The following is a 24,918-nucleotide window of genomic DNA, read 5'->3' on the forward strand; positions in this document are numbered from 1 at the left end:
AAATCCCTTATTTATAACTGCCTCCATCTATTAATTTCACTCATTCCATTTTATAAAGTGCATTAGGTTCATTATAATGGCAAATACTTTAATGACACAATGAAAGAAATGGAATCCACATTTTGCCTTAATCAGCATCCCTCAGCACTACCTCTCTAGACAAGACAGGGATGCTTGAACTTCACTAGCTTAATTTAATTTATATGCTTAATAATACATATTTAAGTATGTATTAATACATAAATATCAAAAAGGGATCTTTTTCATGAAATTATTCATGAAGAATCTTTGTAACATTAACTTTTGTTTTACAACTCTTTTTGAAAAGCTCTTTGCTGAAGATATCTGGATAGACCTAAGACAGCAATTATACGTATGGTCCTTAAGGTCCAAGAGACACGGGTTCAAATTCTGCCTTGACGTATTACCAGCAAGCTTTAACCTATCATCTCTAGACCTTTGTGTCCTTTTCTTTTTTTTTAGAAATTGGGAGACAATAATAGTAGCTACTTCACGGGTTATTGAGATGATTAAAGGAGGCAAACACGTATGAAGTACTCACACCAGCACCCAACATAGAGCAAGCACTCAATGTGCATGAGCTAATGAATAGTGAATTATTATAATGAATAATCAGAAGTAATAGGCATCTTTTGCAATCTTGTCAAAGTCTACCTGGGCCAATTGAAATAATGACCTGATGTAAATTTAGTCTCCTTCAAATCCAGTGCTATATATCTTATTCCATAATTTTCTGTACGATTTGCAATGGTCTTGTTTTTTAACTGTTTTCTCTCTCCCGATTCTGAGGGAAATATTGGCACAAATTTCTCTGATATGATAAAATTATCGTTAGTAACTATAAAAAAATGCTCAGCAAAAATAGGAAAATAAAGCATGACCTAAAAGATTGGCCAATACCAACCCTCAAGGAAGCTGTATCTTAAACAGAACTTGCATTGTGATTTAAAACCTTCACTGGAAAAAAAAAAAAAAAAACCTTCACTGGAATAATTAATATCTTTGCATACTTTGAACTCCATATTATGCTTGAATCACTCTGGAACATGTTTTACCATAGAAATTCAGTGTTCCTCATCTCTACTTGGCCTTTGTCGGAGACGTTTCCTTAAAACTCTCCTCCTAATGTCCTGATTTCTCAAAAATTCTACTTTTCCCTGAACCTGCTGTTTGGTCCAGAGATATGAATGAGCACAGACTAAACAGGGCCAGCAAGAAGCACAAAAATATAAGCACTATTTGTAAAACTATATGACCTCTACCCACTTTAGTTTAAATGAATCTCCTCAATACAGTAAATAGAAAAGTTACCAAAAATTATTTGAGTCCTGTGTTTTGATGCCCTTTGCCTAAACAACTTATGTATGATTTCTTCCCCTCTAATTTTTATCTATAGTTTATTTACAAAGAGATTTTGGTGGAGAAAAAAAAATTGCCCAATATGTTCTACCTGAGGCCAAAAGGAACATTAGCTAAGAATACAGGAGGTAGATTTCGTATCAATTCCTCCTGAGAGCCCATTAAAGCAAGAAACACAGGGTAATGCACTCGCTGTAATGTTGAACAAAATGTAAACTAAGGTTCGGTTTTAAATATTCTTATTATGAACACACACAAGTAGACCAGCACACACCAGAGATTTAGGCTCACCTGGTTTATAGGCTACTTAAGGTTCAATCTCCCATCTCACATGCCCCTCTGGTGGGCATAAAACAGAGATGAATGAATGGGCACCTCCAAATTGATCCACTTGTCAATTCCAACCTCATCAGGGGGGCTTGTTGTCTTAGCTCAGGCTGCTGTAACAAAATGCCATACATTGAGTGGCTTATACAACACACATTTATTTCTTACAGTTCTAGAATCTAAGTCCACGATCAACGTACTAGGAGATTCAGTTTCTGGTAAGGATCCTCTTCCTGGCTTGCAAATGGCTGCCTTCCCACTACGTGCTCACAAGGCAAAGAAAGAGAAATCTCTGGACCCTGAGGACATTAATCCCATTATCGGGACTCCACCCTCACCACCACACCTAAACATAATTCCCTTCCAAAGGCCTCATCTCCAAACACCATTCATTGGGGGTTAGCACTTCAATATATGAATTTGGGAATACAAACACTCAGCCCATAACACCTGTTGCAGTGTATCAGTGTGCCATATCTGACTTTCAAAATCCTAGCAGGGGATAAACTTGTACACGTCACATTTTATATATGAATGTGCTAGATCCGATCCCTTTAAGCCAGGTCTCCCTTCATTATTTGAATCAGTAGTGGAGTGAAATGTAAATATAGATGTGTTCAGATAAATTTGTAGTGAGATTTGATTATCTACATTTTCAAAAGCCACTCAACTTTGCCTCTGTCTATATGCAGATTTCATATAATTATAAATTTGGTTTGTGTGCAGTTACGTGAATATAACCTGGCTTATTATCTACTCTGGCTTTTAAGAACTATGTGCATGATCAAAATATCAACAGCCTAATAAATGGAAGAATTGATTTCAGGAAAACAAGAAAACAAAAGCTTTATGTCATAGCATTATCACAGCTAATTAATGCTTTCATGGTTCTTAAATTTCTATTTTATCATTAATTATGGTGTGGTAAAACTTCATAATTAAAATAACTATACCATATGCTGTTATATGTGTCCATTTTGTTCTAAAAAGAGACATATATGTCCTTTCATATGCTTTATTCTCAGCCATCTGTGAAAACTAATCCTGTGGCAAACACGGACCAGCAGTTCCTCGATTTGATGTTATAAAGCGTTAAAATACTTGGAATCCCACATTCAGCTATGTTCGATTGCTGTTACTTCTTGCTCATAGAAGGCACTCAATACTCCAGAATAGGTGCATGTGAGTTTTGGCATCAATGGCACCTGACTACAGTAAGGTTCTCAAGAGATTAGAAAGAAATCAAGTCCACTATCAAAGTAGGTGCCATTATATTTAAAGTCTGTCTTTTGAAAGAGTATATAACTGGACTGATTGATTGATTGATTGATTCATTCATTTTTTAACAGGAATTTTTTTAAAGATTTTATTTATTTATTCATGAAAGACACACAGAGAGAGAGAGAGAGGCAGAGACACAGGCAGAGGGAGAAGCAGGCTCCATGAAGGGAGCCCGACGTGGGACTCGATTCTGGGTCTCCAGGATCACACCCTGGGCTGATGGTGGCGCTAAACCTCTGAGCCACCCGGGCTGCCCATAAGTGAGATTTTTTTTAAACCAATATAAATATCAGACTGTCATGTGTCAAATTTATTCACTTATATTTACTGTGGTTATTAAAATGTTTGGATTAATTTTGCAAATAGTAACCTATTTGCCATGTCTTCCCTTTGCTTTTCTCATTCTCCTCCCCAGCCCAAAAAAAAAACAAAATCTTTTTAAACTTAAGCTTTTACCATGCTTTCTTAACAATGTATAGAAATATTTTATGTGTACCCAAGAGCACTTGATCTCTGGTCAGTCATGTTCTCTGGAATATTGGAATATTAGAATATTGCAACTCTGCTTGGTTTTTTACCCTCTACCGTATTAGCCTTTTCTCACATATCAATATCCTTTCAGGGTGACTCACATAATTTCCAACATCTTCCAGTGCTTCTTCCATCCCTCCTGGGCTTCTGTGTCCCTCTTTCTAAAGCTCATCCATCCTTCTGTGATTATTTTAGCAAGCTTCTGTGAGAGAAGATGCTCCTGAAGAGTAGATTAGCCAGGTGCCTAACTGTAGGCTGATAGTTCTTTCTCTCTGCCTGTTGCAGATTCTTGTCTTCCCACACCTGCTACGACTCATGAGAATTCTATCTTAGTGGAATTACTACTCCTTTGGAGGAAACCTATCTTTTCTTTCTAGTTGTGATTTCTTTAGATCTCTCTTCTCACTCTCTCTCTCTCTCTCTGTCTCTCTTTCTCTCCCCCCCTTCTCTTCCCCCATATATCTAACCTATTTGACTTATTCACTGAGGTTTAATTTTATAACCATGTTTTTCTTTATCTCTGTAACTCCTGGTTTTGAATTCAAAATGGTCTGTTCTTTCATTGAGTCTCTTCCTCCTCACACATGAAATCTTTAATCAATTTAAACCTACTTAAATAATACCATTTTATAACCTCAAGTTCATTTTCGCATCAATCCCTCTGTTCGTAGACTCAGCTGATTCTCCCTAATAATGGATCCTTTCCCTGTGTGATTTTTTATTTTTTATTGTGAACATATATTTAGCTGAGATTATTTTTCTGTAGAAGTTCTATGTACCAGGAGTTATGGAAACAACCCCATGGTACTCCTTTTTGGTGTGATAAGTGGTCTACACTGTGTATTAAGCTCCCACATCAATGTTAAGATTTCAGTCTCATGTCTTTAAAGATAATAAATAGAACTGCTATTTTGCTAACCATTCTGGACATTTCTTCTGTTTACAAGTCCCTGATACCTGAATATTTCCCTTTCTTTCCTTTTAACTCAGCTATTAATTGTTTTTAAAAATTGTTTTTATCATGTAGTCTACCTCGCCCATCCATGTGTTTTCATGGGGTCAGAAAATATCCTCATTAACTCTGTTCCATGTATTAAAAAGCTAGAAGTCTCCCTCCCCTGCCTCTGCCACATACACACACACACACACACCATATCATTATGTAAAGGTCTAAGATCAATATAACAACACACTATTCTTGGTGAAAAATCATCATTTATCAAAGGGGTTAAACCAAGGGACATTACTTTGATCAAATAAGGAGCAGAGTCCTTCAGGAAAGCCAAGATCATTGTGAGAAAATGGCTTCAGAAGTTTAGAAGGTTACTAATTTCTTATGTTCAAGGAGAGGTCTCCTGCCACACCCAGGAGCTTTTCTCTCAACTATACAGGTAGGATGCATTTCTTCAGGTACCTGCTGAGCTCACAAAGTTTCTCCTTTCCCTGAGAGCTGCTTTTCACCACCTCTTTTCCAGCTCCACAAGAATGGGTCCTCTAGCAGCCATATCTTACTAAACCAAGGTGGGCCAATCTGATTCTCTCTTCAGGGAATTAAGAACTGAGACTGAGAGAGCTGAGTTAGTCTTTTCATGTGACTCGATCTAAAATAACTAAACAAGGGTGGTTTAGATACAGTACCATGTAGCTCTCACTTTCACTATAGGGCCAGACACAGTTACAGATACCTATCCGTTGGTCCATCTTCTTCATAAACTATGAGCCCCTTGAAAACAGAAATGGTGCTTTTCATTATAGTATCTCTAATAACTTTCAAAATTGCTATCACTTAGTGGTTATTCAATGCATAGCTGTTGAGTGAATAACTACATGAAAAAGTAAGTATGGGGATCTGTCTAGAAATAGGGGAGAGGAAAGAATAAGTGATTACCTCCATTTAGGAAGGGTTTGGTAGGCCTCTCAAAGACAATATAGGATAAGAACACTGGTTTTAGAGCCAGAGATCCCTGAGTTCAAGGGCTAGTTCCAACATTCATTAGCTGTGTGACCTTTTCTTCGCCTGTAATATGGGGATGTTCTTGATGAAACTATTGTGAACATTAAGTATGGGGAAGAACCCAAGAGGACACACACAATCCTGCTAATTAGAATCTGGATTTCAGGGAAAGACAAGAGGAATAGAAGCTGTAGGGCATAAAAGATCAAGCTCTTCTCCTGTACGTCATCCCATTACCATTTATAAGTGGACAAGGGGGGAATGGGAATGCAGCTTCAAGCACCTCTGGATCTGCTGTTGGCCCACTTTAGCAGGGAGAATTCAAGGATTCATTGTAACTAGATAAAAGCAGGCTCATGCAGCTGGGACCTCAGGGCAATGACTATATAAGAGAAAAGGGGAACTGGGAGAATGGCAATGAATCCAGTCTAGGTGAATGACTAAAAGCACTAATTTACTTTGATGATGCAGGAGGACTTGTGTCAATATCGAGTGTTTAGTAGTGGGACCTCTTCAAGGTTTCAATAGCAGGTGTCTCAATAAGTGACTCTCCAACAAGTCTCTGTTTCATAGAAGGGTGGCTCTGGGTGATCCAGTTCAGAGTAGCCACACGAGTATAAGGATAAGATCTTACCCCCAGAGAGACAGAGGCTAGAAAACTCTAGATCATGTGTCATCGATGGAGGAAATAATGTTCCAAGGGGGCAAAAATTGGTTCTCATGGATTTGAAGATCTTAGATACCATAATTGTTTTGTGTGCCTGCAAAGGGCCTCAGAATATAAGCAGATATACAATATATCTGTGGTATTAAAATACGGTAACAAGGGAGGAATAACAATTAGGAAAAAACATGCCCACAAAAGACTTCTTAGGCATGTGATGATCAAAAAAAAGAGTAGAGAAACACTGGCATAGGTAAACTATTCCAGACTTGATACTGGCTGAGCCCGTCTGTAGCATTGACATTGTCTCTATAAACTTGGCTTTTCACATTCACCACTCCAAAGGTTCCTTCCCTCTCGCTCCTATGCCTGCAATTTTACTGGGCTGCCACTAGGGTGCTTTGGTCCTATTAAAGCCATGTAGTTTGAATGGTCAGGCAGTGATTAACAGAGTGAGGGATTAGCATATTTTTTTAAATTCTTTATGTATATCTATACTTTTTTCTAAATGAAAAAGAGCTCTTAATTAGAACAGTCTAACATAACCAGCGTTAGTAAACATTAAAGTTTAAAAAACAAGAGGAAAACACATTTAAATCTAAAATGGTACCTCTGACTGATTTTAGACTAGTGCTAATTACCATATAAATTAAAGTTAAGGATAAATATAATTGTTTCTAATATATCTTTAAAGGCTTTAAATGATACAGTGTCGAGTGAAACTATGACTGAATGAAACTGCTGATCCAGGCAGATGTACCAAGTTTATCCCTCCCCTATCACCTGATGTGTTACTGGAGGCCTTCCATGTAAGAGGCATAAATCCAAATGCCTCCTGGTTAAAAACCTCCACAACTCTGGATTATACCTTCTTTGCAATTTATAAGACAGAGTCACCTCTCAGAGGGCAGTACATGGAATCCTCCTTCTCCTCATCTTTCATTTCCTGTTAGTTCCTATGACAAGCTTATCTTCTTATTATAATCTCTTTGATAGATTAGCAAAAGAAATTTGAAAAGAATCAATATGTCAATTAACACACACACTCACACGTAATTCAGATGAGCAAGTCTGAAGAAATTTTGGAATGAGAACTGAGAACAAGCGGTTGGGGTAAGGGACAGCTCCCCACTGCTTACTAAATTCAACCCAAACATCTTCCACTGGCTCTCAAGATCATTTCCAACTTTCTTTCCAAGGTTATTGTCAACCAAATCCCTGCCTGAAGTCTGTACTTCAGCCAAACTGAAACTATTTCCAGTTTATGATACATAAGCTCCTTTCCTCTCCTGTCTTTTCTCTGAGGTTTCCTCTTTTTAATATGTTTGCTCCTCAGTCCACACCTCACAGCCACATTTCTACACCTAATCCCAATAGTTCAAGCCTAGTTTGGCTGCCTGTTCCATGAAGGCTCTCTTGGCCTCTGCCAACAGATGAGTTCTCTCTCTCTCTCTCTCTCTCTCTCTCTCTCATTCTCTCTCTCTCTCTCTCTCTCTCTCATTCTCTCTCTCTCACATACACACACACACACACACACACACCTTTGAATCTAATTAATCTTTAATTTGGGTCTTTCTTAGATCTGAAATCACTTGAAAGAGCTTGTATTTTATGGGGGTTTTCATATGTCGAGGCTGTGTCCCCCCATCCCACCCCATCCTATCCACAATGGAGTTTAAGTTTGCTGGTAGTAGACATGAGCCTTATTCAACATACTTCCACACAACCCTCAAGACAATGCGTTGCAGCCAACGGGTGTCCAACACTTGCAGAAGCTGCTCTGTCTCTGGCTAGGGCTACGTAAGTGAGCTGCCCATGTCATTCAGATGAGAAGTAGTATTTGCAATTCAATGTGAGCTCTTCAGAAAATAGCTCTTATTAGGCGAGGATTTTTGTGAATCATTAACAGGCAAGGGCAGTTCTAGGGATTAATTTTAATAATATTTCTGTTATAAAATTCAAAGGCGATCTTAACGAAAACATGTATATCCCAGACGAGTGCACCTGTTGATAATCACAGTGACCACAGCTGAATTTTAAGACTCCTCCCTGAGTTGGAAAGATATAGAAAGATTTGCCACTCCGAGTGTGACCCAGACACAGTCAGCGTGGTTCAACCTGGGAACACGTTAGAAATGCAGTATCTCTGGGCTCTCTCCAGACTTACTGAATCAGAGCCACATCTTAACACATATACACTTGTACACAATAGAAACTTGAAAAACTGGGTTCCATGGACATTTATTAAATATTTAATGTCCATGTATTTCCATTTATTTGGACATATATTTATATTCAGCCCCATTATATCTGTATATGTATTAAGTGAGTATATCATAAAAGCTTGTTTGACATGTTTCCTAGAATGTAAAGTCAGAAAGTTAATTGCATATAATAGAAACACAAATGAAAAGGAATTAAAATATCATGTCAAATCACTGTTTCTTATATTTTGCCTTCAGATTTCCAAAAAACAGCACAAGGAAGCTAAGGAATGTGGAGCACCCGCTACATAGTCGTTTCCCAAATTTCTCATGAAAGGGAGAAAAAACACTAAATATCAACATGACAGGGTTGGAAGTGAAGAGGCAGTTTCCCAGGTGGGGCTCATGAAATCCAAATTGTTTGATTCAAGTCTTCAAGGGGAAGGGGAGCTTCATCTAACCTCCAAGGAGAGACCCCCAAGACCCCTGAGAAGAGCAGAAATATGGTCTCCCTGCAATGCTGACACCCTTAATTATGGCTTTTGAGCTTTTGATGTTCTGACACATAAATAGCTAAAAATTTGCTTTTTCATTTTGTGCACTTGCAAGTTGGAAATGTCATCAAGTTTCATCAAGATTGAAATGGGGTCCAATTTGCTAAAAATGCCTCATGCATAAGGAAGTTTTGTGCTCTCTTCCACATGGGAGTCAGCCTGCACGATACATTATGCACCTCGTGCTGGATGGGTCCTGACATGCCACTCAAATCCTGAAGTGGAGGGAGCGGGCACGTTTCAGGGTCTTTGCACTTTGAGGAGGAGGGGGCCCCCCACACCCTCAAATATTCCGTTCCCAAATAAAATGGTTCCATGTACTCACTACAAAAGGACTCATGCATAAACTATGTCTCTGGCTTCCCCTTGCTCATTATTTCTGAAGCACAGACCTTTATTCTGCTATAGTGCACCCCCAAACAAAGGAAGGCAGGCTAACGGCAAAAAGAATAATTGCTATTTTATGTCCCTTTCGCCTTGAACAAAGTATAAAATCAACAACTTTTCTCTTTAACAATGGGAGAGCAAAGTGAATTAGTCACGGGAAAGACTACCTTCCTATGATTTCACCTTATCTTTATAATTGGGATCATATTTCCCTTGATTCTGTCAAGAACCTCTCCCTGCATAAGATTCTAAACCTACTAACAAACTTTTAAAAGGGCTTGAGGTACTCTCTGGGTAGACATGTTTATATCTCTTTCCCCAGGGCTGATTTTCCCCCCTACTCCTTTTCCCCAGAATCCATACACAATTACTATTTTAAATACTCATAGCGTGGTGCAGGCTCCTGAGACCCTACATCAGGGGTCTTTGCTGCCCAGCAATTCAAACCGAAGAGAACAAGATCATAAAGTCGTCAGATTATTTTCCACTGGCCCCACACCTGAGAAATGGGAGCATGGAAAGCAATGAGCCTCAAGCTTTTCAATCTACCCACAGATGAAGATACACACCCCAGGCCTCAGCACAGAGCCTGAATGCACTATCACAAACCAAATTTCTGTGAGATCAACTGTGGTATCCCAATCTCATACCAACTCTGGATTTTGTTCCTTAATCTGTTTATTTTAAAGATTTATTATTTTTTTTTTTAGATTTTATTTATTTATTCATGAGAGACACAGAGAGAGAGGCAGAGACACAGGCAGAGGCAGAAGCAGGCTCCCTGCAGGGAGCCCGATGCGGGACTGGATCCTGGTACCCCAGGATCACAACCTGAGCCGAGGGCAGATGCTCAACCATTGAGCCACCCAAGTGTCCCTATTTTAAAGATTCAGAATGTATTTTTAAGCTCCTGGTCATACAGCCTGTCACTTTTTGAAGTTCTCCTAGGCTTCCCAGCACATCTTGACCAAGCTCTTCTTACCTCGGGGTTGCTCAATACCCTCCTCTCTGTGGGGAAAATGAAGGGTCCAGGTGATTGCAAGACTTCCAAGCTTCCTATTTTACACAGTGCTTTTACTTCTCTCAGCATCATCAAAATATTAATAGTCAACATTAATTGAATATCTACTGTATGTGAAGCACTCTCTAAGCCCTCAGGAACCATCTAACTGAACAGTTAAAACACCCCTAAAAGCAGGAATGGTTAGCCCCATTGTACAGATGTGGAAACTGAGGCCTAGAAAAGTTAAATTACTCAGCATCACAAACAAGAAAAACAGGTTTTTGCTGATTACTGCAGCTTACTGCCCATTCATTCCTATTTGTTTGTCACACAACTCATGAGGACTTTATCAGACTTCACATTCAAACAAGGAAACCAAGACTCCTGGCATAACATGACACAGTGAATAAAGAGGGGAACAGTCAATCCAACATCTCCTAACTCTTAAGACCAATGGGTTCTCTGTTATACATCAGATACTCAGATCATTTACAGTTCTACATTTCTTGAAATCTATGATACGAAAAGAGCTTAAATGAATCAATAGAACATGATGAAACTTGGAGTCCTTATTTTCATGCAAATAGTCTCAGATTGAAGGTCAAGACATAAAGATTCAATGACCTTAATTGTAAAAGAATTAGAAATTCCATTAGTAACTATCACAATTTAATAATGCTCATTTTTTCCCCAAGAATGGATAATAGTTACAGGAAATTATAGCAACCTCTTAATTTCTGAGACTATTTTTTTCAAGTGCATTTTCCTAAAGATTAGACGCCTTTTCAGCTCCCGATAACAAAGAGGTTGAAAAAGAATTTTTGTCATTGAGAAGTGCTCTACCTTCAGAACTGTCTAAAGCAGGAGTGGGCTATCTTGTGCAGTAGTAAGTTCCCTGTCCCTAGAGGAATTCAAGTAGAAACTAGACGACAACTTATCAAGGATGCAACAAAAGCGATTCACAACCTCTTAGGGTGGCAGACTTCTAAGAATAAAGGCAATGGACAATTTCTCCATAAAAATGAATAAATGTGCAAAATGTTGCGTATATTGGGGTAAGAAACTTTGCCCTGCCATGTCTATATGGCAGGAAATCGTTTGGCTTGGTATGTATCCCATCTACATGTGGATAACAATGTGTAAACGAAGAAGTTTTTTCCATGAGCTTTATCTTGTCTCCCTTCTTCAGCCTGGTTTCCTAAGACACATGCAAACTAAGAGTTGCAAGCTGGCATATCTTCCATAGCCTATGTGGTAATTTGATTAGCTTTTTTTCAATTTGTTAAATCAAGATATCTCACATAAAAATTCAGACTTCTGACTTGTGATGGGAAAAACATGAGAGGCTTGGGTAACCGTGGGCCTGCCTTCCAGCAGGATACCCACTCGCAGAAGCCGTGTGGAGACCACAGAGCACGCCTTTGGATGGGGCAATGCTACTTGGCCATAGCCGCTCACTATTGCAGCCCTCAGCCTGCTTTCCTCATTGATGCTTCCTATTTCAATACCCACTTGAGGTTGCATTCCTTGAAATAGAAGAATGATTTTTGGTCAAAAAATTTCCACACTGACTCTCCAAAGGGCGGGTATGCTTCTTTTTAACGATAGTCCCTCTCAACAGAGACACACTATACATAAGGAAGGGGGAAAGGTGAGCTTAGGGCCAAATCAAACATAAGAGCAGAGAACCCTATGCCTTTTGCAACCAGAATCTAAGAAAAAAACAAAAATATTAGTTAATTTTTCACTCCATATGCCCATTTTCTCCTGTTGAATACAGAGAGACTCGGTTAGCCTGCATTCAGAAGACCAGGGACAAGATGCAGTCCTCTGAACCAGAAGCTGGCCTTTCAAGCACACTGACTATGAACTTGAACTTGGCACTATCCATACTAGAATAGAGAAGGATTCTCTTTCTTTGCCCAATTCACAGTGTAGAATAAAACCTCTAGCATAATGGTCAAGGAGGGAAGAAGAATCTAGGAAAGAGGAAGAGACCTGAATGGGGATGCTCCTCCTGTGGTCTTTCCACTCAACCACAAACTGGGATTCCCAGTAAAAGTCCAGAAGTGCCTAAAAAGCCACTACAGGTGGCCCTCAAATTTCATAGGATTCACATACCATTACTTACACATTAAAATTAGAGCATAGCATCCAAGTGTTCTTATGTCAACTGATAAACAGACATTTCCAGGAGTGTCACAGGGGCTTTGTTACAATTCCTCTGGGTAGTAATGTAAGGCCATTGATTTGAAAGTTGTATTGGTTCTTACCTCATTGTTACTAAGAACAGAAAAGAGGACAAAAGAATGAGACACTGATCCGAGTAATAAAAATTGTAGAGCTTATAGACTTAATTCAAATAAGACAAAGACGGGATCCCTAAACAATCTAAAAATGGCATTTCTCCTCATTTGAAGTCTCACAGGACTTGAGCTGTATGTGAACTATGAAGGAAAAGACTTAATTATAGAACATACAGGAGATGCTGAAAATATAGCAAAGAGAAAAGCCAGTGGATGCAATTGAGGAACTGATCGTTTATTTCTAATATTCCAGTACTGGAACACAGCCACGTCTTCTTGTATTTTAAACCCTCATAACCATAACCTGCAAGCAGTATTCAACTTTCCCACATGGTACATTTCGTGTGTGATTACAAGAAGGCATTATTTTCGAAGTCAGGGAACTATAATTTTGGTTTTGTTATTAATTGATTTTTCAGCTTTATTCAAGCCACGTAACCTGTTCTGGTCTGTTTCCTCATCTGTCAAATTAGGAATTCTATCGCCCCAGGGATAGCAGAAGGACTAAATGTAACTGGATATAAAAATACTTGGAAAAAGTAAAATATTCTTCAGATGCAAGTTATTACTAAACATAGGAGTATGTTGCTGTACAGATCAAGCGATTGTCTCCCATAAAAACATAACACATAAACAAGGAATGAGTTGTGAGTTTTCTTAATGATGTTAAGAAATGACATGTTTATTTTATCTTACATTATAATAATCTTCTATGATTTTCATTATGTATTTCATTGAAATGTATTTCATTTCATAAATACACCGTAGTATTTTCTCAGGTAAAATAATCAATATGCCATCTAGAAAATAAGTGATCAAAATACTGGAATATTCGTTTATGGCTTCTATCCTGTCATTTGTTATTGTAACATTTAAATATTAGCCCTATCTTATTTATAACAACATTGGATAACACTACTCATTTATCTATTTAAGAAAGGCAATTTGGAGGAGGGGTAGCTCCTGTGATGGCAATTTGTCATTAACAGCAGTTCTAATTAAATAGCCTCATCTACACATGACTGCACCATCTTGTGCATTTTCCCCAAGACTAAATATCTTCTAAACCATAATAATCCACCAGATCAAAAATTCAGCTGCTTATGAAAGTGAGAAAATAGTGATTTACATGTTACACTTTAAAAGCTTCATCAAAGCTGTAATAATTTTGTTGGATAAACAATATGATTCTTGAGATTAATAAGAATTTCTAAATATGAACAATATGTACCCTGAGGAGAATATTATCTAACAAGGAACTGATAAATTATGTTGGGCAAATAATCTGCATACTAAAATGTGTGTAATGGAGACAGGAAATTAAATATTGAAATGTGTAAATAATACACAGTTTGGTGTGTTGGGTTTTTTTTTCCCCCTTAGCTGGGTTAAAGCCCAGCTTCAAAACTATAGATGTCCCAATGCATGCTCTGGTCCTTCACACAAGAAAAAGAATCGAGTAAGTGGCCATGTGTCTCAGATCCCGGTTTACGCCGGGCAGGAAATCGTTAGGTTCTTTGATGAGCTCCATTTGGAATAGATACTTGGGAAAGAATACGGGGAAATATCCATGGAATTTTTTTCTAGGCTTCCAAAAATTACATTTAGGCTTTTTTCTTCTTTCAAGTGGTAAGCATCTTTGAAAACTGGAATAAAATGCTGCTGGTTCAAAAGACTATGATGATATGGAACCCAATGGAAATGCTGCCGAGATTAAATTAATCAGAATGTTTATATAGGACCTTGATTCTGTAGCTGAGCCCTGGCTGAAAATTTCTTCAAAAGGCCATCTCGCCACCCATTCCCGGTAGGCCTTTCAGGAAGACTTCACCAGAGCCAAACGTGTGGGTGGCAAAATCCATCAGGCACTATTTCTGGGAAGAGAGAAGCTGAGTCTTCCCAGGTCTGCACAGGGGGGCTATGCAAGTACAGAGAGGTTGCGGGAGGCAGGGGCAGCAAAATCTTTCTAAAAGATTGGTTTGTGAAAGAGCAATAAATGTTAGCCAGACAAAGATCATATAAGTGCACTCCAAACAGAGGGAACAACATAAGCAAGAACTTTGTAGGGATGAGACATATTTGCCAAAACACGAGTAGGAGGTGGAAAATTTTTAGAAACAAGACTACAGGAGAAACCAAATTATCCACATTTACCAGGCTAAGAATTTTAGATTTTTAAACTTAAGGCAATAAGGAATAAGTTTGACAAAGATATGAGAAACACTGGCCACACACATAACTGACAAATGATTGGTATCCTGAATATATAAAGAACACTTACAAATCAATAAAAAGACAACCCAAGGCTGCCTGGGTGGCCCAGTCAGTTAAGCTTCTGCCTTGGGCCAAGGTTCTAATCCCAGGGTCCTGAGTTCGAGCCCTGTGTTATCAGGCTCCCTGCTCAGCAGGGAGTTTGCTTCTCCCTCTGTCCCTCCCCCCCACTCACGTTTGCATTCTCTCTCTCTCAAATAAATAAATAAAAATCCTTTTAAAAGATAAAAAGACAATCCAGTTGAAAACTAGACAAAAATTATGGTCAGGCAGTTTCCAGAACGCAAAGCTTAAATGACCACAAAATCATTTATGAAGACTATTAGTTGTGGTAGTAATTAGAAAAAATGGATATTAAAACACAGTGAGGCACCATTCTAAAATTATCAGATATAAAAATCTTATAATACCAAGTAAAACGAAAATATGGAGCAGCCAGGACTGTCATACACTGTTAAGAGTAAAATGGTTTAATTAGAGAGAAGTTTGGCAATCATCAATAAAACTTCCGGATACCAATAAATTTTGGTTCAACAATTCCTCTCTTTGTAATATATTTTAGAAATAACTCACATGTATATATATGTGTGTAAGAGACTTTATGAGTGTTATTTATATTTTTTGAATATTTGAAATATGCTTCAAAAATATTTATACTTGAAAAAATATATATAACTTCAATGTCTATCAACAAGATACAACCCAGGGGATCCCTGGGTTCAGCGGTTTGGTGCCTGCCTTTGGCCCAGGGCGAGATCCTGGAGTCGCGGGATTGAGTCCCACGTCGGGCTCCCAGCATGGAGCCTGCTTCTCTCCCCCTGCCTATGTCTCTGCCTCTCTCTCTCTCTCGATATGTCTATCATGAATAAATAAATAAAAATCTTAAAAAAAAAAAACAAGATACAACCCCAAATACAGCATATTCAGAGTGAAATAGTAAATTGCATGGAAAATGAACTAGAGCCACACATATCAAGGGTGAACCTCCTACATACAATACTGAGCAAAAGAAAGAAAAAGCGAGTTGCAGAAATATATGTTTTATCACGTGAGTCACATGCCAGTTTAAAACATGCCGCATAATAATCTATATTGCTTGGAGACACATATATATGTAGAGAACTATAAAGAAAGCCATGGGAATTGGGAATGATAATTGTCACACTTACGAGAAGGGTACCATGGTGGGTAGGTGGAAAGCCCCCGGGACTTTCTGCTTATACTGAAAACATTTTCTTTCTAAAGCAGGGTAGTAGGAAGAAGAGAGTTCATTACAATGTTCTTTGTACACTTTTATATGTTCAGAGAACTTCAAAATAAAATTTTAAAAGTAAGAGAGAGAGAGAGAGAGAGAGAGAGCTCTCTGAGGTAGCAGGAGGAAAATGAAGTGAGGTGGAGACCAGCAGGAAGGAGAGGCAGGAAGCAGTGAGACCAGCCTCCACTTGCCAAGATCCATGCCTTCAAAGAAATGACACAAACTGCATTCTCCCGGGAGGACTGGACGAGACGCTGACTTCACTTGGACTTTAATCTCAGGATTGACTCTGCAAGAATCTTACACCCCCCCCCCCCCGCCCCGCAAATATCCACACATGGGTAAATTTGGCAAATGGGACAGAAACTTGCAGCTGGAAAACACAAGACAACTCCATCCTAATTCGCAAGTAATACCGACTTCCCTGTGGGGGGAGAATAAAGCTAATTTAACCTTCCAACCCCTTGTTCCATATTTATTATGTGTTGATAATAACACGAGGGATGTTGTGAGGATTAGTAAATTCATTTCTCAAGCTTTGTAGATAAAAATGTGCTCCATAAGTATTTTAAGAACTATGAAATGGCTTGTTTATTTCAGTGTCCCATTCAACCATTCCTTAAACCTTATCTCCCACTTCTGCGTTTTGAGATGAATATGGGGTCTTTGAAATGACTGCCCATAACCTCTGGGGATTATGCATTTTAAGCACTGGTTCACAATGAATATGTGACCAGATATATGTCACATAGGAGAAAGTCAAAAATATAATCCCTAAGAGGTTAATGACATAAATTGTATTTGTAGTTTCAATTTGCTGCAATAATTCTGAAGACTTTAGAATAAGTGACTTTGGCCTTAGCACCCAATGTCTGCCAATACAAAGACAACCTGATTGGAGGTCTATCAGGAATAAGCCAGAGTCTGGGCTGGAAAGCAGCAAATCAAGTCATAAAATTCAATGGAAATAGAGACTATTCTCTTTACAAAGATAATTAAAGAAGTTTCTTTGAGTAGTTTTCCTAGAAGCAGGTAATGGTTTATATCAATTCACCCATACTCCCTTCCCTAGCCTCCTTTTGGAAAAAGAGCACATACTTGAATCAGGCCGGCCCTCTTTCAAGGGGTAGTAGCACTCATGGCCCAGAAACCAAGTCACGAGTCCCATGTGCAGCTCACATCTTTCTTGATCTTAGCTTTATTATTTTCCTACTTGAACAAAGAATTCTGGCCATTTTGTGATAATTCCACATTTATTCATTCATTCCAAATTGTCTACCAAAGAGGTATGCCTTTCACACCTTCCCTTGACTAAGCTGCATTAAAACCAGTAGCTGAGTGGCACCCTACATTCAAGTTGTAGGGCAGCATTTCCCGAATGGTATTCTAAGATGTGAACCAGTAATCATTTGTCTATCACCATATCTTCTTCCAAGGAAATCACAGGTCATACTAGTATTTTCAGTTCAGAAAAAGTCACAAACTGGATTTACTTTGGTAATCTGATGTCTCTCAAACTCATCAGAGCGTGGACATCTGTCAACATCTCATCATATACTGGAATTACTCAGAACACGGTTCAGTAAATACTGTTCTATATATACATCCAAGAGCCTCATTACTAGGATGAGGAGCCACATAGACAGTGACACCTTAATTAATCAAATGACATAGCAGGCAGCTTCTAAGATGGTCTTCAATGATCCACATCTCCTGGTACTCATGTTCTTATACAATCCCCTCCTTTTGAGTGTAGATGGGACTTGTGACTTACTTCTAACCAGAAGATGATAAGATGTCACCTCCATTATTAGTTACAGGTGTGACCTCTGCCTAGTTGGCAGACTGCCTCTCTTGCTGGCTTTGATAAAGTGAGCTGCCACATAGAGAGGCCCACATGGCAAGAAATTGAGAGTGGCTTCCCTCCAATAGTCAACAAGAAATTAAGTCCTGCCAATAATCACGTGTGCTTAGAAGTCAATGTTTCCCTAGTCCAACCTTCAAATGAGACCTTAGCCTTGGGTGACACCTAACTTCAGCCTGATGAGGGACCCTGATGCAGAGGGTCCAGCTTACCCATAGAAACGGTGAGATAATAAATGGTTGTTATATTAAGCCTCTAAGTTTTAGATAATTTGCTATGCAGCAATACACAACTAATTTAATTAATTAATTATCTTTTATGCATCAGTGCTGGGCATGGAGATCTATAATATCTTACACTAATATTACAGCTAACACTCATATAGCCCTTACCCTGTGGAGACACTGAACATTCTAAGCACTTTACTATATATTTTCTCATTTAATCCTCACAACAGCCCCTAGGACCTATCATGGTCCGCATTTTATAGGCGAGCAAACTGAGGCCAGGAGAAACTGAGTGACTGTCTAGCATTTCATTTCTGATCATTGGTAGAGCCAGACAATGAACCTACTTCTTAACCATGATGCTATAATCACACTAAAAAGTAGAAAATGTACACTGTGATGAGTTCTACAAGGAAAAGTTATATGGTCTTGAAAGAGATGAGATTTAACCCACCCAGGCAGGAAAACAGCTCACCTAAAATCTGAACGATGAGTAGTAAGAGTTTACTAAAGACATGGGACTTCCAGGGAGTAATAATCACAAAGGCCATGGCCCTGTAGGAAGAAACCACCTGAGACAGAGGTAATAATGTACAGCAGACATTGGGACTAGGGCCAAGGTACCGGGGAGAGATTAGATCAGAGGCCACAGACAACAAACAATGTTGTGGACCATGTTAAGGAGCCATGTCTTCATCTTAAGAGCAATGGATGGAATGTCACTAGAGGTATTGGATGGGGATGAGAAGGAGCAGGATGCTCACATGAACATCTCTGCATTTCAGGCGATCGCTGCAGATTTGAAAGGAGAACAGATTGAAAGATGCATGAATAGATGTCTGATGCTATTAGATTAGTTCAGGTAAGAGACAACGGCAGTGGCCTCAACCGAGGAGTTTGGTGGGGAAGAGAAGCGGGCCCAGCCAGGCAATGTTTAGAACATTAAAATCAACAGCGCTTGGATAAGGGGAAGTGAGGGAGAGTTCAAAGATGGATGACTCATAGTTTTCAGCCATGCACAACTTGAATTTTATATAACATGCACCAATCGCAGGCTGATGGTTATATGATTTCCAAAGTCAAAGTCAGCGCCTCGAGAAAGTTGGCCCCTGGAGTCAGGTTTGTGGTTTCCCCATATATCACAACATAAAACATGGAACACGTACTACAGAAGGTTAAGGGTTGCAAAACATCCCTCAAAGGCACCTAGGGGCTTTGAGGACTTCAATCAATCACACATTTAAAAATCAAACAGCTTCGCTTTTAGAAAACAGATTTTTTTTAATGAATGGGCTAATATAGTTTTGCTCCAGGCATCATTTCAAACACTCTCTGCAGAAATATTTCCAAGTCTCAGACTGTGTCGCCAAACTAGAGCACCAAAGAGATCTGCCCAGTCCACCCCACCACCTGAGCTGCATGGAATTGAGCAAAGCTGACCCCTTCCTTCTACAGCAGCCCAGGGCTCCCATGTGCACCAGACCCCAAACCCCACCCTAACATCCAGTTGACAGGACATTCCTGAATGTCACTCAGAGAGGAGCCCAGAGTCCATCCTATAAACATGAAACTAAGTTTCTTTCATCCTAAAGAAGGTGATGGCACAGATCTGGCACAAAGCATGCAGTCTAGTTGTCCCCAAATAACTAAGCCATCTTCTTGGCCAGATGAAAAGATCCACAATACAAGCCAATGGTGGCCCAAGGTAGCACAATCCTCCAGAGTCTTATGGCCAGTTCAGCACCTTTCTTTTCTCCAGCTCCCATTTAGTTTTTGCTGGCCTCAATTTCCTTATCTACACAATGGGTATGATAATAGTTATCCATAAAGCTGTCATGAGGGTTGAGGGAAGAGATACACAAATGTTTCACACATTGCCTGAATAGAGTACGTTCTTTGTAAATGTTCATGATTATGACTATGCCCTTTCTCGTGATATTCAGGAAAGGAGTGAGACCATGGAAGGTAGAGAAAAGACAGCCCTTAGCCATAAGAGCTTTACACTCCAGGGGAAGAGACTCAGTACAAATGAAGGCTTGTTAATAGGAGGATCAGCAAAAATATCCTGTCATGCCTCTGACTACTCATGTCCCATGACCGTCCCAATGTTCCTGATATTCTGATCCCCAAGAGAGGACCCCTGCGGAGCTCTGGCACAAATCTGCAGAAGTAAATTCGAGGAACCCAGATCCGGTGGAAAAAACACCAGACAACACATCCAGAGACCTTTGCCTAAGAACTTAATGAAGCAAATCATTACACTTGTCTGTCTCAGCTCCCCATCCACGAATGAAAGGAGCCACAGTCTGATCCATACACACAGGCACATTTGCATTTAGGAGAGGATCAGAGGAGATGCTAAATGAGCAGGCCCCTGAAAAGCAAAAGCAATGAATCCAGCATGTATGAGGCTCCTACTCTGTGCTCAGCAATGCAATCAATGTTGGACAAAACGAATTCCAAGCTTGGGAGCAAAAAAGATTGCTTCCTCTTTGGGTGGGACAACGACTAGCCATTTTAGAGCTAAACAGTGCAAAGCAGAATACAGTAGAATGAGAAATGATGTAGTAGAGATGATCGTATTGCAGGATTTTAGAGCAATGAGAGAAGAGTGCGTGGAAAGCATTATAAAGGACAGAAAACAAACACTGGATAGAGAAAGATGATCAACAACTGGAAAGTAGAGGCTGTTGCAGGAGAAAAACAAACCCAGCGATGACCCAAAGGAATACACAGGACACACGTGGAGGAAAGTGAAGCACATGAAAAATGAACACATAACTTTGAAGAAGCATCATCTTTGAAAACATCATCTAATCTCTTTTCGCTTCATTGCTTAATTTCAAAACAGGTATTACTTGGCACATGGGAAAATGGAGACCAGGAGAGGTTCATCTCCCAAACAAAGCCACCCAGCAGAGCAGAGACACAGGTCTAGCAGCCAGAACTTTGGTTTCTTATTTTTACGCTCATCCTAGACATTATGGTCTCAGGCTCCATGAGGAAAAAGTGAAAAACACTAGTCCTTTTACTTGTTCTGTGAACTGAAAGAAGGCATCCGGGGATCCCAGAATGCAGGGAATTGGATTTTAACTGAAGATGCAATCCAACATTATTGAGAGAATATTATTCTCCTGATAACCCTGCATGTTCATGGATGTTATCTTTGAATGCACATCTTCTGACTTTTGGAGGAATACAGTTTAGAGTGTGAGAGCTGCTCCATCCAGCATCTATTATGGGCTCATCCTCTGAGTTTCTGATTTCTGGTAACATGACCCAATATTTGCATGTCGCTTCCAACTGTGGACGTTGCCAGACTTCTCAACTGCACCGTGGTCGCATTGAAGGCAGCTTGCTTACTAGGCTGTACATATATGTCAGCGTTCTTCAATATTGGAAGTCTGACTTTCAAGACGCTTTATCCATAAATTCGAAAGGTAGTTGTTCAAGGTGACCAGTCAGGATTTTGTGATATCAGTGAACAACAGGAAGTCCATCACTATCAGTGTATTTCTACTTCAAATTAGCAAAAGTTGACCAAAAAAGCCATCCTGGCTTTAGCTGGCAGATGTGCCCAAGTGGTACCCAATCTCTGGACAGACCTTGCAAACTGACTGCATGCCACCACCGTAAAATCACTGGCGGCTGGTTTTAATTGAAAGCTCGATGGCTGAGCACAGAGAGATCCGGGAAATACAAGTGCATTAGTGGGAAAGGCGGCTGCGACCTCCGCCTGAGGGCTTCACACACACACACCATCATTTAGGATCCTCATCTCCCAAGTGCCTTAGAAATGGGTGGAAATTATGCAGGCTGGGCCATGTTGCAGCCTCATCAAAAACAGACTTGTACATTTTTCCCCCTGAGGTCACGTGTTAGGTCACCCAACATAAGGAACAATACACGAAGCCATCCAAAGTGTCGATCCACCCCATTTGTATGTGGTCTATGATGGATGGATGAGCAGAGATTAAATGGGACCCCTTTCTCCGAGGCTAACGTAAGTTACAGTCCCACTTACATGTCAAGCTTGAGCATAATATTAACATATACATTGATCTGACGTTTTTAGAAGGGTAAAAAAAAAAAAGGATTTCTAATAATATGGCACCGCATACAAAATTTATCTAAGTAAATAATTATTTTTAAACCAAAGATTTAGGCAGCTTTAGCATTCCACATTATGCTAATGCTTGACAATTACTAAGTGTGGGTATCAGCCAGTGGGTTTTTTTTTTTTTTAAGTTTAATTTAAAGCAATTTGACACGGAAAGGTTATTACTTTAGTTGCCAATAAAAGCTGTACTTTTAACATAAGTGTACAGTAGGCCCTAGGGTATGTGACTATTATCTTTCCCGCAATTATGTGGTGTTCTACATAAATGTTAAAAAAAAAACTTAGAAATATCAAAAGTACTAACTTAGATACAATATGAAAGTTGAATAAAGAGAGAACACGGAAAACCCGATTATTTTCGGCGCAACATGGGTTGAGGTTTCCTCCTAGAGGTTATATTGGGAACAGCACCAGCTGGCTTTGAATAAATTAATTCAAACTATATCTTAAAAACACACACTTAGCAACCAGAATATCGATTTTATGAACATTCTGTCTTGAGATGCAGTTGTTCAATTTCACAAGCTAAATGCCATTAACAGTAAGAGCAAGTCTCTGAACCAATTAACCTATTTTCTGGAGTTGCTGTGGCACCAAAATAAAAAGAACATTTCTCAGATGGTATTTGCCATCCTAAGCTTTCATATGTCCCCAAGAAGAGAAAATAATTTATTGCCAGTAATTGGGTAATCTAAACTTTTCTCCTTTCCCTTGATCTTTTAGGAAGATAGGACTTTAACAAAACAAAACAAAATAATAGTATTTTGTTCTTAAAAAAGACAGAAGGCAGCCCTACACCAGTTCACCTCCCTTCACCTTTTTACATTTATCTCGGAGGTGTTCATATTTAACTAATGGGGGGAAGTCAAGGAAAAGAGGCTAGAAAAGAATTTAATCAATAGCTCCTGTCAATTTTTCATTATTATGGGATACTCCCTTCCTACAATAGGAAATCACTCAAGAAAAGTAAGGCCGGCAGAGACAGGGACATTCACCCAGCCATCTGCTTAATAGGGACATTTAATCCATCAAAGGAGGGCCAAGTGGGGCCTCAGGGGAGATGTAGGGCTGAGCAAAGTAGAGTCCCACACGCTACCCATGAAAATTGACCCATGGGAGTAGGTGCACCTGACCATCACCCTATTGTCCCTCAGAACAACTCTAAGGGATAGGTTGTGCTTTTGGGGGTTTTTGTTTTGTTTGAGTAGGCTCCACAAAGCAGAGATCAAGACCCTGAGATCATGATCTGAGCTGAGATCAAGAGTCAGACACTTAACAGACAGATCCATGCAGGCACCCCAAGGTATAGTTGGTGTTCTTACAGGCGTTCCCCATATGAGTGAGCCAAGGTCCCAATGTTACCAACGGTCGTACTAGAAGCCCAACCCCAGCCTGGCTGCCCCACCTTACAACAGTCGGAGGCATAGGCTTTCTGCGTTTGAATCTTAACTTCATCATTCCCCAGCTGCAAAACCTCAGTGAAATTACTGTACCTCTTTTTGACTCAGTCTCCTTATCCATAAATTGGGGATAAGCATTGTACCTACCTCAGAAAGTTGTGACAGTTACGGTGTCGCGTATTTAGCCTAAGACCTTGACGCAGAGTGTATGTGGATTCATAACTGCCATTTCGCTGCTAATTATTGCTTTTCACCACATACGTATTAGCTCTCTTTAATAAAGGCCTTCATTTCCAGTCCCTTTGCGAGACTCCCAAACAAAGGAAGCTTCCAGGAAGAGGGTCGGAGTAGAACTCAGATACAGAAAGCCTACGTTCTCAAAGAAGCCTCGATAGCAAGCAGTTTGTTTTTTCAAGCATCCTCTTTTATTGCCCCACTTCAGTGCAGAGGAGACCTATTTTTAAATTTAGCAACTTCTATTTTGACTCTTTCTCAGCGGCCCCGAGGGTCTGCTTGTCTTTTTGCTGAGGCACAAACTTGGATCTCCTTGGGAGGTTTGGAGTGAAAACAAGCGTCTGGCTAGAAAAGGTTCCTACTTGCCCCACCCAGCACCAACCTCCCAGCCTCTACTTAGCAGTAACTCTTCGCTGAAATCCGAGGGGATCCCTCTATTTCCCTAGCATCGCTACTCCACTGGAGAACAAGAATCGTATGCCACGACGATGTTTGCAGATTTGTGAATGCAAAACTACTATGGCACCTTGGAACCTTGGATCATTTGGCATCTATTTTGTGAATCTAACTTCTTGATATTCACCACGAGACTATTGTAGAGAGAGCATCACCCACAGTTTCAAAAAGTGGAAACCGAGGCTCAGCAATGGAACCACAGTGGCCCACCTGTACCAGAGGTACCCAGGTGACCATCACGTCTGCAATCTGACCTTCTTCACGGAGCCTCCCGAATTCAACAGAGTCAATATATACCTGAGTCCTACTCTCATTTCGAGTTGCTCTGTAAGCCTTGCCTTCCACCCTAGTTACGGTCTTACTTCTATTATGGATGCACCATGGCAAACATCTGTTATATTTGCCTTGCTCCCTCCGATCGAAATATTATCACAGTTTTCCTTTGAAACCATCCCTTATTAGTTCTCAGTCCATGCGGCTTACCTAGTAAGACTAACCTA

General features: G+C 39.7%; 1 long non-coding RNA gene across 1 annotated transcript in view; it reads right to left on the bottom strand.

The window, feature by feature from the left end:
* Positions 1-24,918, bottom strand: part of LOC144291208 (uncharacterized) — a 48,143-nt gene that overhangs the window by 5,765 nt on the left and 17,460 nt on the right. Inside the window, exon 2 of the long non-coding RNA XR_013358533.1 lies at positions 1,672-1,820. This is a non-coding gene — a long non-coding RNA (uncharacterized LOC144291208). The remainder of the gene's footprint in view (positions 1-1,671; positions 1,821-24,918) is intronic.

Source organism: Canis aureus, chromosome 19 (assembly GCF_053574225.1).
Source record: "Canis aureus isolate CA01 chromosome 19, VMU_Caureus_v.1.0, whole genome shotgun sequence".
NCBI lineage: Eukaryota > Metazoa > Chordata > Mammalia > Carnivora > Canidae > Canis > Canis aureus.